At 46.4% G+C, this 15,187-nt stretch overlaps 1 protein-coding gene across 1 annotated transcript in view; it reads left to right on the top strand.

The window, feature by feature from the left end:
* ABCA12 (ATP binding cassette subfamily A member 12) overlaps positions 1-15,187 on the top strand; it is a 104,078-nt gene that overhangs the window by 8,904 nt on the left and 79,987 nt on the right. The window lies entirely within an intron of this gene.

Below are 15,187 nucleotides of genomic sequence, written 5' to 3'. Positions count from 1 at the left end.
AAAGTGCACACAGGCATGGGAAAAAGAATGACTAATGTTAAATAATGAAACCTCTTGCTGTGGAGAAGACCTGGGAAGATTTTCAAAGTCCTTTTTGGGTGTGACTCTCTCTTCTCCGGACCACGGTGTAGGGCCTCCCACTGATGTTCTGGTGTTGCTGAACAGCCCAGAAGAGAAGAAGAAGCCAAAGTCCCAGGAAACTCCTTGCTTTAGCTAACGAACCAGAACCTAGCTAAAGAGCAAAAGGAATGCCACCCTCTTCCCTGCTGCAGAGAGCTGAGAGCTGAGGAAAAAAAAGCAGGAAGGTGCTTTCCTCTGCTCTGCAGCAGCAGCGCATTATCTCTGTTTTTAACACAAGCCGCTGAAAGAATTCCACTGGCTCTCCCCCCCCCTCTCTTAAAGGTACAGAAAGGCACAGGATTCATATCTGGCATAGGGCAGATGATAGGGAATACAGTATCACATAGTCAGCCCAGGACAGCTACTCATTTCTTGTATTCACACTTGGTAGCTGAAATACTGCAGCCCTCTGAACTTGCTTTCCTGTTTCCCCCTGATTTTCACTCATGCTCAGATTAGCACTTAGTCATCTTTACAATCCTTGCGTTTCCCTGTGTTCTCTTCTCTACAGCATGACCAAAATTTGTTTGCTCAGGATTTTTATGAGCTTCTGCCCTCATTAAAAAAGGGCCAACTTGTCTTGGGAAGTTTCCCCCATCAGTTTTGACATCTCCTGCAGCCTGCCATTCCTTAGCATTAATTTCTATCGCTTCCCCCAATTTCCCTGGAAGAAATTCTGATTAGGCAATAAGTGCTGGGCCATCCATCATTTCATGCCAGTAACAAGGCACACGGTGCTTCTCAGCCTGGAAGGCACAGATCGTTCTTAATCAACCCGAGTGTGCCACGGGTAACAGAGCTAAAGACCTGATTTCCGTGGCCATCCCCCGGGACCCTTTCTAAGCATAGAAGAAGTAAGGTAGAACCATTGTGAGCGCCGTGTAACGGTGCAGCACAGCTGATTAAACCCCTGCAAAGCTCAGAGGGCTTCACAAAAGTCCTGTCAGTCAGCTCGCTTTTGATTTCAGGTCTGATTTTCATTTGTTTACAGCATCGCCCATTATGTGTAGAGTGTTTGCTAAACACTGAAGAATAATGGTCCTGTCCCACGTAGCTGACAGCAGAAGGGCTGACAAAAGGAAGGAAGGCAGTAAAAGGGGTAATTTATGTATGAGTCATGCTTCCCAGCCAGCTGTGCCGATAAAAAATGGCCACTTTTATGGGAAGGCTGGAAAAGAACAACAAAATTACCTTTCTGAAAAAAAAAGCCAACCCAAACCAAAGTATTTGGACCAGCAGTTTGATTAAAGATGACTTGACTGCCAACAGCACAGGGAAGGGAGTCCTGGGGAGGCATTTGGGTTTATCAGATGCAGGGAAAGATGTTTCTGGCACAGACACCTGTACTAAGACAATACAGAGACAGCAGCAGGAGGTCCTGCCTATGGCACAGAAAAACCTGACAAGGAAGCAGGAAAACAGAAGATATGAAGTGTGAGAGATGAGAATTGATAAGCAGGGGTGGAGTTACGAGCTGGGAACAGTTGGTGAGGCAGGGGAGGAAGTCATTGGAGGTACTTTTTTGGCAAATTGCCGAGCAGTCCCCTATCCACCTAATGCACAGAACTCTGCAGGAAGATTTATGTTGTCATCCAGCCACGTGACTTGGGGCCTGACTTTGCTCCACTTAGAGGCAATGACAGATTCCTATTGATTCATGGGAACCATAGAAATCAAAGAAAACTTGCTGTAGCAACTGGCTAATTCAATAAAAGCATTGATTTTTCCGGCTGGACAATTAGAGAGCATGAACGCAGTGTAGCTGATTTCTGTCTCTGAATTAATGTAACAAATGATCATTGATTCAAGTGAGAGGAAACTGTACCCCAAAGGAAAGGACTTTCTGTAGTAAAAATACCCCAGCCCATGTGGGCTGGTCTTTAGTGTGCCACAGATCGAGCTGGTTATGATTCTGTGTCTCTGCTGGTTAGCACACTTAGTTGACTGTCACCTCACAGAGCAGCCAAGGTAAAGGCAGACACGCAGGGCCAGGGAGAACTCTGGAAAGGTGATGCAGGAGACCACAGAGTTCAAAACAGGTAGTGGGAGCACCTCATAGCATCACTTCAGATGAATGGTTCTAGTTTTGTCCTGGGTTTGAGATGGAATCATGGAATGGTTTGAGTTGGGAGGGACCTTAAGGCTCATCCAGTGCCACCCCCTGCCATGGGCAGGGACACCTTCCACTATCTCGGGTTGCTCCAAGCCCCATCCAGCCTGGCCTTGGACACTTCCAGGGATAGGGCAGCCACAGCTTCTCTGGGCAACCTGTGCCAGGGCCTCACCACCCTCACAGGGAAGAATTTCTTGCTAACATCTGATCTAAACCTACTCTGTGTCAGTTTGAAGACATTCCCCCTTGTCCTGTCACTCCAGGCCCTTGTAAATAGTTTCTCTGCATTTTCATTGTCGGCTCCTTCAGGCACTGGAAGGCGGCAATTAGGTCACCCCAAAGCCTTCTCTTCTCCAGACTGAGCAATCCCAGTTCTCCCAGCCTTTCCCCACGGATGTGCTCCATCCTGATCATCTTGGTGCTTCTTCTGGACTGGCTCCAGCAGCTCCATGTCCTTCCTGTGCTGGGGCTGCCAGGGCTGGAGGCAGCTCTGCAGGCAGGGTCTCACCAGATTGGAGCACACAGTTCTCTCTTCCTGCACAGTGAGGAAGATACTTTGAGCCCCCCTCAAAGCCTTAAAAGAAGAACTTCCTAAACCACGTGCAGTAGCTGTAAACAGGCCCCAAGATTTTCAGGGCTGCTGGGTATTGGCAAACCTAGGTTATGGCTTCATGCTTTGCTGCCCTGGCTCAGGAGTCAGTGTTCCAGGCAGTGTGATGATTTCTTTTATAGGAAACTGGTGTGTCACCTGTCCATTTGCAAACCCTTTTTGCTGTTGAGATTAGTTTTAATGGTATTGAAGCATCTTGAACTCACTGCACCATGGAAGCCCCCAGACTGGACTGAGGAGTCCCAGCTGCTGACAAAGCACCCACCAAAGGTGACTCTCCTTACAGCAGGGAGCTCATCCCGGTGTTCCCAGCTCCTGATTTCAGGCTGGCTGCTGTGCATGTGCAGTGCCACAGGTGTGCTGCAGTGCTGGCACAGAGGCTGCTGCTGTTCCCTGCTGGGTGTCACCTGGGCTGCAGGGGCAGGACAGGCAGTGACACTTTAGCAGCTGCGGTTGTTTGCGTCAGCGCGTGTGAGTCAGGGCCCTGACCTGGGGGATGTTCCACGTTGATCCCTGGGCCTTGACGGGGATGGGCCATCCCAACACCCCTGCCCTGCCAGATACCACCTCCTCTCATCACCCCACTGCTTCTGTGCTTGGTGCCTTTTTTTGTTCCATTTCTAACGGCCTGTACCTGCAATAGAGGTGTTCTGAGAGGGCCCAGCAGACACAATGCACCTCATCACAGGAACAGGAGTGAGCAGGTGTGATAAGAGTTGTGGAGCACTAATGGAGCGGGATGCTCAGTGCTGGAGGGGAGGAGGGATATTTCGATCAGGCACTGGGATAAAAGCTAAGCTGCTTTACAGCACAGCCTGCTAGAAATCAGTGGTTAGAAAAACGTGTCTATTAAAAGGTCAGGCGTGGTCCTGAGTTCTAGGCTGACACTTGCACAAGCTGGTAAATGATACATAATGAACACCTTACTAGCTTAATTTTGTCTATTTGGGGTCACTGTGAACAGCCCATTAGAAACTAGTAGGTTTCTCAGAGGCTGCCAAATGCTGGTTGTTATTATTTCTGCAGATAATACTGAATCTGTAACTTGTTTGAGAGCAGCTTATGCAATATTTGGTGATCAAATTTGGAGCATTAACTGGATAGTTTAACTACTTTGTGTGCTTCTCTTCACTGACCATGAGAGCATAACTCTTAGACTCAGATTTCTCCTGTGCAACAGTCAGAGGGACAACCACAATTAAAGTTTCACTACTTTCACTACTCCAAACCACTCAAAAATTGTGATGGCCTTTCTGATGTCCATGTTTTTTTAGAGTCTATGGTTTTCAGCTTTACTTTTCAGTTGTGAGAGCTGAAAATGAATCTTTTGCTTCAAGTAAAGAAGAGCTCTCACTTATATCTCAGATCCCAGCACCAGACACATCAGGGAGAAAAATTGAATACCTGAGAGCATAAAACTCCAGATGTACTTTCAGAATACAGCACAGGATTTGCTCCCAGGAAACTGTCAGTGCTCCTGCTGGAAGTGGAGAGTGCTTGCTGAAAAGCAACGTGAAAAGTGCCAGACTTGTTTAAAAATTCACAGCCACGTTTACATACTTAAAACTTCTCTCCCGGTATAGTGAGAGAGCTCCACTCCTGTAACTGCTGGTAGCTGTCATGGAAGCCTTTTGTTTCCTAGCGGAAAGTACAGAGGCAACAGATGAGCTTTGATGCAGAATGTTCAAAAGCCTGATTTCTATTGCCTCTCCAAAGCCTAGTCCCCAGAAACTTTCCTTGACCTCTTCCAGATATGAAATAGTCCAGGACGGGCTTTGGTGCTCTTCTTCATAAGATTCTTCCATGTCCTCCCCACAGGCATCTTGCCAAACAGCCAAGGAAAGTGTTACCAGCACTGCTTTCTTCTGTGGATGGATTTTGATTATTAATAAAATGGTTGGGATGAGTAGAACTATTTCACATCTTGTCAAAGCAGCACAAGCAGGATGCTGCTTTTGTGAGACTTGCCACTGCATCTTCCTCCTCCAGATCATCCCTTTCATGTGCCTGAGCAGCACTGAGGTGACAGCCTGCTTCATTAAGAGCTGCTACAGCATGGGAAACAGCTCAGGAAGTGGTTTACAAGCAGCAAAGAGAAAACTCAGAGACAGAATGAAAAAAGAGGGGAAGGAAGAGCTGATTGCAGTTTTAAGTTGCATTTCCACGACCTTCCAAGCAGGCATTCCAGTATGAGTACATTAAATTCACGTATTTCTCAACAGCAAGGGCTGTTTAGCAATAAAGACCTTTGGCACCGAAAGAGGCTCAAAACAAATCTTTGCAGCCAGCAATAAAACACAAGGAGTGTCATGCTCAACATCGCTGGGTCGCGTAGCTTGTTAAGGCAAGAGGCTGGAGGCTTATTTGTGCAATCCCTGCAAGAAGTGTCCTGTGACACACTCACTGTCAGAGATAACTGCCTTGGAGATTAAAAAAGAAAAAACTACATGTAGTCCTACAAATGCAGTGCTGCAGCCACAGTAAATTGTGCACACCCACAGACACACAGAACATCAGAGCTTTTTGAAACTTGAACCAAGCTGCATTTGCAATTGAGATGAGAGCTGTTGATTGTTGCCTGTGGAAAAAAATTACTGCAAGAGATGCTGCTTGTGCATCCTCTGAGCAGCCTGGTCTAGGGGAAGGGGTCCCTGCCTTTGGCAGGGGCTTAGAATGAGATGACTGTAAGATCCCTTCCAACCCAGGCCATTTTGTGATTCTGTGATTCTAGAAATTGAGAAAAAAAAAAGGCTCAAAGCCAATGCATGATACAGGCCCTTGTCTGGAAGTTCCCAGCATCCAGTCCAGGAAAAAGGCAGTGTGGGGTTTTCCCATTTTCTCCTGTAAAAAAGGAGATGTTTGACTCCCCAGCTTTCCTGAGATCTGAATAGTGAAATAGTTCTAACCAATATTTATATTAAGCTTTGACTTTGGTGGTGCTTTGCATTGCACCTGCAGTGTGCCAGGGCCTTCCTGCCATCCAGGAGAGGCCTCTGGCTCCCACAGCCTGGTGCCCCAAACCTGCAGGGATTTTTTCCACAGGCTGTACTTCCCGTTTGTGGGGAGCTGTTCCACTTTTCAGTTGTCTGTGGACTTAAACACGTGTAGAAATGATTGTAGAAGTGGGTTATTTAAACTTTGGCTTATGTAAGGGCTATAAATTTGAAGATGGTTTCTTCCAGGGATTTTGCAGGCAGATTTGAGTTTGCCCTGCTTGTACTCCAAGGAGAACTGAGGAAATGTGGAAGTCTGTCCATGGTTATGATGCCATGATGATTTTTTGCCTTTTCTTTCATACCCCTTTTATATACCTTTTTATAGCTTTTTGTATTCTTAGTGTTTTTTAGCCTACATTCTTAGACTTACTTTGTTAAGCTAGGAGACTAAACATCTTAGAAACCCCAGACACCAAGGTCCTCTCCAGAACACATTTTGTAAACTAAGATAGGACCATCCAGGGGAAGGTTCCTTGGGGAGGGGGTCTCACTTGAGCCTCTCATTGGGGAATCTTTGATAGATCTGCTAATTAGTAAGGTCTATAATGTTATACTTGATCTATCGTGTGTGTGCATTGCGGGGCGCATTTCAGCCCATTCCACCTGGGCGTGGTGCAGCTAAGGATCCTTATAATAAATACAGAGGTAAAAGGCCTTTCTCCCTTCTAACCGTGTTTGACTCTTGATTTTAAGACCAGGAAAAGGCATCAGTTAGCTGACACACCGTTCCAGCTCAGCTCACAGTGAACTCCAAGCATCACAGCCACAGCTCTGTATGCCTTTAAAAATCAAAACAAAAATAGGCACTCGTCAAGACTCGGGGCAAGGTGATGCTGAAAATCCCTGTGCTCTCCCACCACAGTGTGTAGCTATGTGTGTGTATATGTGAGTTATTTCACCTTCTTCCATGCATGACAGTTTTTCTTCCAGAATCTCTCTCCCTTCCCAAACCCACTGTTTAATCAGTGCTTGATAAGGATGTTTTAAATCACGGTTTTCGTCAGCTTTCCCCTGGAATTTAAGATAACTTCACTGTCACAAAATATCCAATTGCACCCAAATGGCATTAACATATGGGACTGGGGGAGATTCTATAAATACCAGTGGCGCAGGAACGCAGTGTTTTACATTAATGGGGCCCTGAGGCTCCTGCCTGCCTCCAAGTGATGAGCTCCTGGGCAGCCTTTGTGCCCAAAGCCATCTGAAAATAGTCCTGCAGCACAGAATTGCTTGCAGAATTTTGTCCCATTGCTAGCCCACCCTTTTTCCAAATGAATCTGTGCCCAATTTGCTTCATGTAAATGCAGGAGATAAAATGTTGATTCTACAATAGCTGGATTAGTCAAATGAAGACCATGTCTAGGTATCATGGAGTCCCCAATTTGCTGTTCTTGGGCTGAGAGGAAAAATGTTCCCAATGGGAGACAATTATCTGTTGTTTGCTGATTTCTGCTATTACCTGTTAGGTTATTTGTGCACTTCAGGTCCCTTCATACAAGTGAAACAGCCTGCACTGGTGAGAAGGTTCATGCCTTGCTGTGCCCTCTGCCTGACACTGTATATTACCTCCACATTTATCCTCTGGTTTAACTTCCAGGAAGAAGTTATATCCCAGATAAATACACAATCCCATTTGCCCTCAGTAGTCTTAATGTTGTCTTTCAGTTGTCAGGATGGCACAAACTAAGCCTTGTTCACCCATTTCTAGTGAGATACAGGTATATATCTATCACAGCCTGTCTTGGAATTAGTTTTGGAAAGCTAGGCATCAGTTAGCTCCTTCCCAGGGTCACATGGATTAATATCTACAGAGGGCACCCTCTTCCATGGCATTTTTTCCTCAAGCAGACATCTGATGCTACTTCTGTTTTCTTGGAGGCAGTGAGTGTTGCTTCCAGTGCATCACCAAGTGCCTCATTATTCAATAATTAGAAAAGGTTTTTTGTAAGCATTTTGACTGTAAAGAGCCCCAATTACTATTGTTACTACTACCTTCTGGCAATGCAGAGGAAGACACTGGTGAATCTTCCTTTGATCTTTGTTGAAACAAGCTGGAGGAAATGGGCAGACCTTTGGACTCTAAATAATGATACTACCCATAAATAATAAATCTCTGCAGGGCCCTTTGTAGACAGACTGTAACTTCCTGCCCAAAGGTGTTAATCTTCACACACAGGCACAGTGTCTGTCCTGTGCTCCTCTCTTATCACTGGTCCTGCTGCTTACATTTCTGATTGTGGTAGTTGTAATGGCATCCAAAAGGACACTCATCCTTTGGGATGGGTTTGGGGGGTATTTTATTATGGGTTTTTATAATGTGAAAGTTTTTCCAGACAGAAATTTTTGGGGGGCAAGGAAAAGAAACCAAGAGGTAACAAATAAGGTCACTTTTTGGAGATTTTCAGACATCCAGATTGGCAATGAGGGGAATACTGGCCAGAAGCTGCAAAACCCAGCAAGATATTTGGGATGTCTTGGACTTCAGACCAAGGAGTTCAGAATACAGGGAGCAATCTACCTTGCTGATAGCCAGAGGGGTCTGCCAGGCCTGCCAGACGTCCAGAGGTCCTGGAGCTGTGTCTGCAGACAACTTGCCTTTCAGCTTTACAGCACACACGTAGTGGGACCGGCACAAACACAACCTGTCTGACCTGCTGAGGAGGTCCTGCATGGTGCATCACTCTATGCCCACCAAGCATGGCTTGGTTTGGGTGTGATTGACCATCTGTGCCTGTCGAGAAGCTGCTGGACTTGCTGTGCAAATCTATCCAGTAGTACTGGAGTTCAATTTCTCCTCTTTCTCTGTTCCATGCCCAAGATAACTTCCATGTGATGGCAAAGTCCCAATATCAACACAAGACTTCATCCTGCTGTCATTTCTGTTTGAAAAATGAAACTGCAGCAGAAGTCAGCTCTCTGAGGTGTAAATCTAGAGTGGGGTCTGTCTGCTTGGACATCCAGGGATGTGCATCTCACAGGGCACCTCCCGAGGTGAGGACACATCTTGGAAGCACCAGTGAGGGATGCAGGTGGCAGGGAGAGGGGAGCTGCAAACTCGGGGTGTGCAGGTGGGGCCCAGGTGGGTGGCAGCACATCTTCCAGCACATCCTCCAGCACCTCACAAGGAGCTGCCTCTCCCAGCACGTGTCCCACGCCTGCTCCCTGGCTCTCCAAGGATCAGCCTGTGTGCCTTGTGCTCAGGCACACACGGGTTTTGAAATGGCCATAAACTCAGGGCATGCCTTATAATGAGCCCTTCTCCTGTGCACTGCAGTTCCTGAAGGACCGGGCTGATTCCTCCCGGGAAGGGTGCCTGGTGCTGCAGTCATTAGGGAAAGGAGGGGTGAGCACTCTCTCCCAGGCTGATTGCAGAGCCACCCTCCCTTGCCCTTCAGTGAAGATTGCCCATCTCCACCGTGTCAGTCAGAGAATCAAACCCTCTTTTGGGACAGCTCCCTTTTATCAATGACCTGAAGAGGGAAAAGAGATCTTTAACCTTTCCTTTGGTAGGAATGAAGGAGCTCTCAGAAATATCTACAGAAATACTCTGTAGGTAAGCAAGCCCCTCTGTGCTCCTGTCAGCGCTCCTCCATCACTGCGGTGCTCCTGAGGGATTATTACAACACATATTTTTCTCTACAGCAAGCAAGTTCCCAGCTCCAGGAGGCTGACAGGCCTTGTGTAACTTGTCATTACTCATCAGCACTCCCTATGCTCGTTTAGATCTCAGGGTGTGGTTTTAATTAGCTGATTTTGTAACAACACCCAGGTGACTTGGTGATGGATAGTCACCCTAGAAACCTATTCAGCAGGAGTGTAGTGGCTCCGCGTCCTTAGACTGCGCTCTCAGATTGCTGTTTGCTTCTAGAAATTGAGCTTGTGGGGTTGCTTGTCTGCCCTTCCCCATAGCTCCCAAGCCTGTTGGTGGATAAATCCCACAGAAATGATCAGCCCTGTAGATACTTCATTGAAATGTGCAACCAGGTAGAAGAGAAAAAATATGAGAAGTGCCTGGACTGGGAGTCTTGTGCTTGTTGTAGAAAGTCCATGTGGGAAGGAACATGTGAATGCACCCCAGCTATGGGGGAAACAAACATTGCTCACGACTCAGTTACTAAATCTGAGCAAACCTATAAGTAGGTGTTTTATTATCCCATAATATAATAAAAAATTATTTTTTTTCCTGGTTTTTGCATGATTATGTGTATTGGGTCAAACCACTGCATTATGGAACATAGAAAAAAACCTTTATTAAATCGCCAAGACTGAGGATTTAACTTCGTTTGATGTGCAAATACAGTTAATTTTTAATTTGACACAATTTTAATCTTTCAGGAAATGTGTTTCCATTGCCTACAGAACAGCCCACCCATGATACAGCTGTTGTCCCAAGCACATCCTGCCTCTGCTGTTTCCTTATCCTTACAGACTGTTCTTAGGCCTCTCAGCTTGGAAGCTGTTTTGTTGGAGCTTTTTTGGGCAGCTTTGCTGACACTTTGGTTTGGAAAGCACAAGTTGTGCCCAGCCTTAAAAATACCAATTGTTCTTCTCAAAGTCAAATCTATTTTTCACAGTGACCTTGTTTTGACCTTGGTATCAGTCTTGCCATGAATAGTGTGATCCCTAATTAGTCCATCTGTCAGCTGTCCAGGCTCACATGATGGGACAGGAGCGTTGCTGGCAGATTGGAAACCAGCTGAAAGCACAAAGAATGATAAATGAGAAATGTCAGGATTTGGAGGCTAATAGCCATCTCTTGTTGGCATCAGATCTGGGTTTAACACTGCTAATGATCTGAAGGAAGGGTTAAAGGACATCCTAATGAACCACCCATATCACCCACTTGCTCCAGCCTTGGGATTCAGTGGGTTTGTGTAGATTGGAGTTGGGCCTGGTCCCAAGAATAAGGCTTTTGAGAAAGGGTTTTAGTTAAGCAGGCACCACCCGTAACTGTGTGAGCACAACAGACCCCAGGTTAGCGGCTTCAGTGCATTCTCTGATGAACTGTACCTTGCTGGGCTTATTTGACAAGCAGGAAGGTGGAATAGAGTGGGGGGTGGCTCTACTGGTGACCTTCTGCCGTAGCAGGGAGAGACTAAACTGGGGTTATTGGTGCCTGCCAGGATCTACCAGCAGCAGCTGCCTTTCACTGCTCGTTTTGTGGCCACAAGTCTTCTCTGACTAACTTTTAATCCTGATCCAGCGTTGCGTGTCGATGGGATCACAGGGGTTTGTAACCACTGGAAAAGGGGGAGTGTGAAGCCTGTAAGCAACCCTGTGGCAAGGTAGGTGTGCGTGTGGGAGCCTCACAAATCCAGCCCTCAGTGCTGGGCGTGGTGGGAAGTGATTCATGCACCTGTAGGTTTGCTAGGACCAGATGTGGCTGAAGGTGACCTTGGGAGCAAAGGAGTAGGGTGAAAGACTGGCTGGGAACAGGGCACTTCTGAACAGAGGCACCATGGCTTTAAAACCAAAAGTTGCATTTCCCTGCCCTTTCCTAAATCTGCTCCAGCAGAGCATTGTTGATGTAAGAGGAAAAACCCCAATGATGAGCTCTTCTGCAAAACCTGTCCCAGATGTTTCAGCTTGTCATGCCTCTAATTCATTTGCAGGATGCTTGGACTTGGACTAAAATAAAATTTATTTTCATGCTTAACTGCTCTGATATTAGAGTATCCCAAAACTCTACTTGGTCTGGGGGCTTGTTCCTGGAAACAAGGTTGCTTTGCAGGAATAAGGAAGTAATATCCAAGAACTTTGAGCCAAAAATCAGTTGCACAGTTCTCCTTGAACTCTTTGGAGCAGGCCCTGTGTGATGTAATCCTTGTATTGATGACAGTGACAAGCCACTTGAGGAAAAACTGCTTCCAGGAGGGGCTGCTTTGCAAATGCATTTTAATATGGGGGAAAAAATCACCAATGAGTAGTGGAAATGCATTTGGTGGCAGAATGGGACCGTGGTGGTGCCATATCACCTGCAGTTTCATACTGACTAAAAATAGTGCTGCCCATTTTAGTTCTTCTGAGTGCTCTGAATTCTTTAAAAAATGCTGAGTGAGCATCTCTCTCAAAACCTTGTGTCTTGGTCAAGTGCCTGAAATTAGGCACCCTGGAAATGTGTAGGAATTTGCATTTCCAGGCTCCTGTCATGCCCTTGGAAGCAATTAGGAGCAATTCCCAGGGAGTATGTGCAGCCTCTCCTGGAGAATGCCATGGGCTGCTCAACAAAAGCCTTTTTTTACCATTTCTCCATTTCTACCATTACAACACTCAAGTGGTGTTTGAATTTGTCTGCGATTGCAGCATCATCCAGGGCTGTGCACTGTGTTGTCTAATGCTGTCAAGTCCTCAGGCAACTGCTGCTCTACCTGAGGGAGGCAGGGCTTTAAGTTGGCTGCAGACTTTTAAATTGTACCTTCCTTGGTGCTGCAAGGGCATGTGATGTTAGACCCATGGAATTGTTAAGGTTGGAAAAGATCTCAAAGATCATCAAGTCCAACCATCAATGCAGCACCACCATGTTCACCACAAAAACACATCCCCAAATGCCACATCCACACGTTTCTTGAACACTTCCAGGAACAGTGACTGGCACTGACTTCAGGGGGGTAAATACTCTGCCCTGTCAGGCTTGCTCCAGCTCCCCTTGTATTTCACAGCCAAGCCAGGAGTGTTCATGAGCAGTCAGCTGCATTTTATGGTGCTGCTGTGGGGACCTGCCACTTTGGCCAAGAAACCAGTGAGACATGAACGATAAGTGTGGCCATTTCTTCTCATCCCCCCGCTGTGTTAGGGCTGGAGAGAGCCCTCAGCTCCCTGACTGATCCTGTGCAGCAGCTCCTCCACAGCAATCTTCTCCTCTCACGGATCCCTTGTTTCTGCCTGTGGCACTCACAGCTGCCAGCCCTGACACATCAGGACCTGACATGTCCTCCTGCAAGAATGTTTCCAGTACTCTTGCAGGTCATTCACTCATGGATTTCTTCTGTCTTGTATCACTTGCCTCCGTTTTCATTTCTCATAGAGGTAACTGGGCACACTTGGGAAGCACAAGTGCACTCATTGCTACAGAAATAAAAACTCCTCCTGCTACTTGAAAGAGCATCCCAAGGAAAGGTCTGTTTGTGAATTCTGGCTGTGTGGGGAGAGTCTTTCTGCCCTGTAAGCTGCAGCCCCTGCAGGGTGATGTGAGCCGCAGCCACCGCTGCAGTACAGGGGATGAATCATGGCTCTAATCATTTGCATTGGGTAAAATCACAGAGCAGAGCTCCCCTGAGAGTTTCCTCAGCTCCATGGGCACAGAAACAGATGCTGCTTTTCTTCTCAGTGATCTGAACCACCCTCAGTGGGTGTGCCCTTCAGCCCAGAAGAGCCCTAGCTGTTCAACCAGAGGAATAAACCAACTGAGGATGTATTAGGAGAGGGAAGAATTTGGCCTTTCCCTCCTTTGCTCCTCGGGCTATTTGCACATTGGCACACTGGGACATGTTCCTGCTCTGGTCACTTTGTCTGCAGCCTCCTGTGCCATCTGCAGGAATTACCAAGTAAAGGAATTAAAAAGCAGAAGAGTATAATGGTTTAATAAAGTCCTCATCTTGTCTTCTGGAACGGGAATGCTGTGGTGTTTGGGGAGTTGAATGCAGGTGCTCTGAGAGCCAATTGACATTGAGTTATTCTGATTTTACAGTGGTGATCTCGAACAAATTATCCTTTGGGTACTTCCCAAGGGGAATGTTTGTTGACTCAGTTCACAAAGGAAGTAAGGATGTGCATTTGCTTGGGAAAATTATTATCCAAATCATAGTGCTCTTTGAAACAGTTGTTTGACTGAATACCAAAAAGAAGCAATCAGACGCTTGCTTTAGAAGGCCTTGGCAAGGCAGTGAATGGTGAAATTATAAATTTCTTCTCTCTTACCCCCTCAGAGCAGAATTATCTATATTTGGATTTCTTTTTTCAGCCCCAGAGAGGAAGTGAATGAAGTTTGCAAATCGTGTTTGGACCAAATGCAGTGAATCCGGCTGTGCCTCCTATGTGGAGTTGAACCAGAACCGTGTCCCAAGGAGCACTGCTTGTTCTCAACTCACAGACCCAAATGAAATCCCTCTCCCTCCTAAGGGTATTTAGTAGAGAAAAAAAATAAGGGAATGTAGAGCTGGGAGGTTAGACATTTAGGTTTCTTCCCATTGCTATCAAAACTATACTAGGGAAGCCTTTTAGGTTAATTTTAGCTCCAGCTTCACTCCCACCATTGGAATGTCCAATCTATTTAGATTGAAGGTATGTGGGGCAAGGACTTCTCTGGATCTGTTGCCATTCCCACCTTTCCAGTGCTTCCTCACCAATCCAGAGAAGCTGTTTCTCTTCACCAAGTACCACATCTCTCTCTTCCTCTTTTCCTCTTGGTGCTTTCAGCAACCCTTGGATCAAAACTCCTCTGCTCCTCTTCTGTCCCTGGGTGGAGTTTGGCAAGGACTCCTTCAAGATGGTTTTCATTTTTGAGGTATGAAGTTGGTTTGTGGCCGAAAGAAATGCCATGTACAGGAATATTTTTGGATGTTCTTTGTGGAATGTGTTGAGTACAGTCGTGTCTTCCATTGTTTGCCAAGTGCTTCGAGGACGATCTTGGTGTTACCAGACACCTGAGGGGGACCAGAGCTCTTCCAGCTGACCAGAGCCCTTTAGATAAGTCCATATTTCAGATTTGTGCTGGTCCTTTTGTGCAGTGAGCAGCTCCCTGTGCTGTCATTGTTTCCCTCTGTACCTGCCTTTTCTCTTTCCTCTCATATCTGGCTGTTCTTTCTAGGTATCACTAACTTGGGGAATTCAATGATTAGTTGAATAATGAGTGTTCAAGACAGATTAGTGCCCTGAAATCTGGTGAAATCTGATCCATTCATTTGGTGGATCATTTGGTGGATTTGGTGTGTTTCACGGAAATCAGTCAGTGAGAACCCCAGGACTGATTTCCTGGAGGGAAGGGAAGATGCAAGAAGCTGAGCAGCTAGATCAGTCCCTGAGATTTTGACTTATATATATATTTTTCACCTCTTTCATGTAATTTACTTGGACAGGTAGGTCTAATTGAGACATTCATAAGTATTAAAACCCCCCTAATTCCAAATCAGCAATGGCAGGAAGATGCATGCTGTGGCTGTGAATGCTTTCTTCCCAGCCATTCCCTGTGAACTCGGGGAAGTCAGACTGGCCTGGCAAGTGGCCTAAGTCTGCTGCTGATGACACCTCTCCAGCAGAAGTGGTGTGTGGGCAGACAGGGAGTTTCATCATGGGGAGGAGGAGGAGGCATGCATCACCTTTTGTTTAAGCAGAAGCATCTTTTTGGAATGC

The sequence above is a fragment of the Corvus cornix genome, chromosome 7 (genome assembly GCF_000738735.6).
Source record: "Corvus cornix cornix isolate S_Up_H32 chromosome 7, ASM73873v5, whole genome shotgun sequence".
In the NCBI taxonomy this organism is placed as follows: Eukaryota; Metazoa; Chordata; class Aves; order Passeriformes; family Corvidae; genus Corvus; species Corvus cornix.
This window is presented reverse-complemented; position numbering and strand designations above follow the sequence as displayed.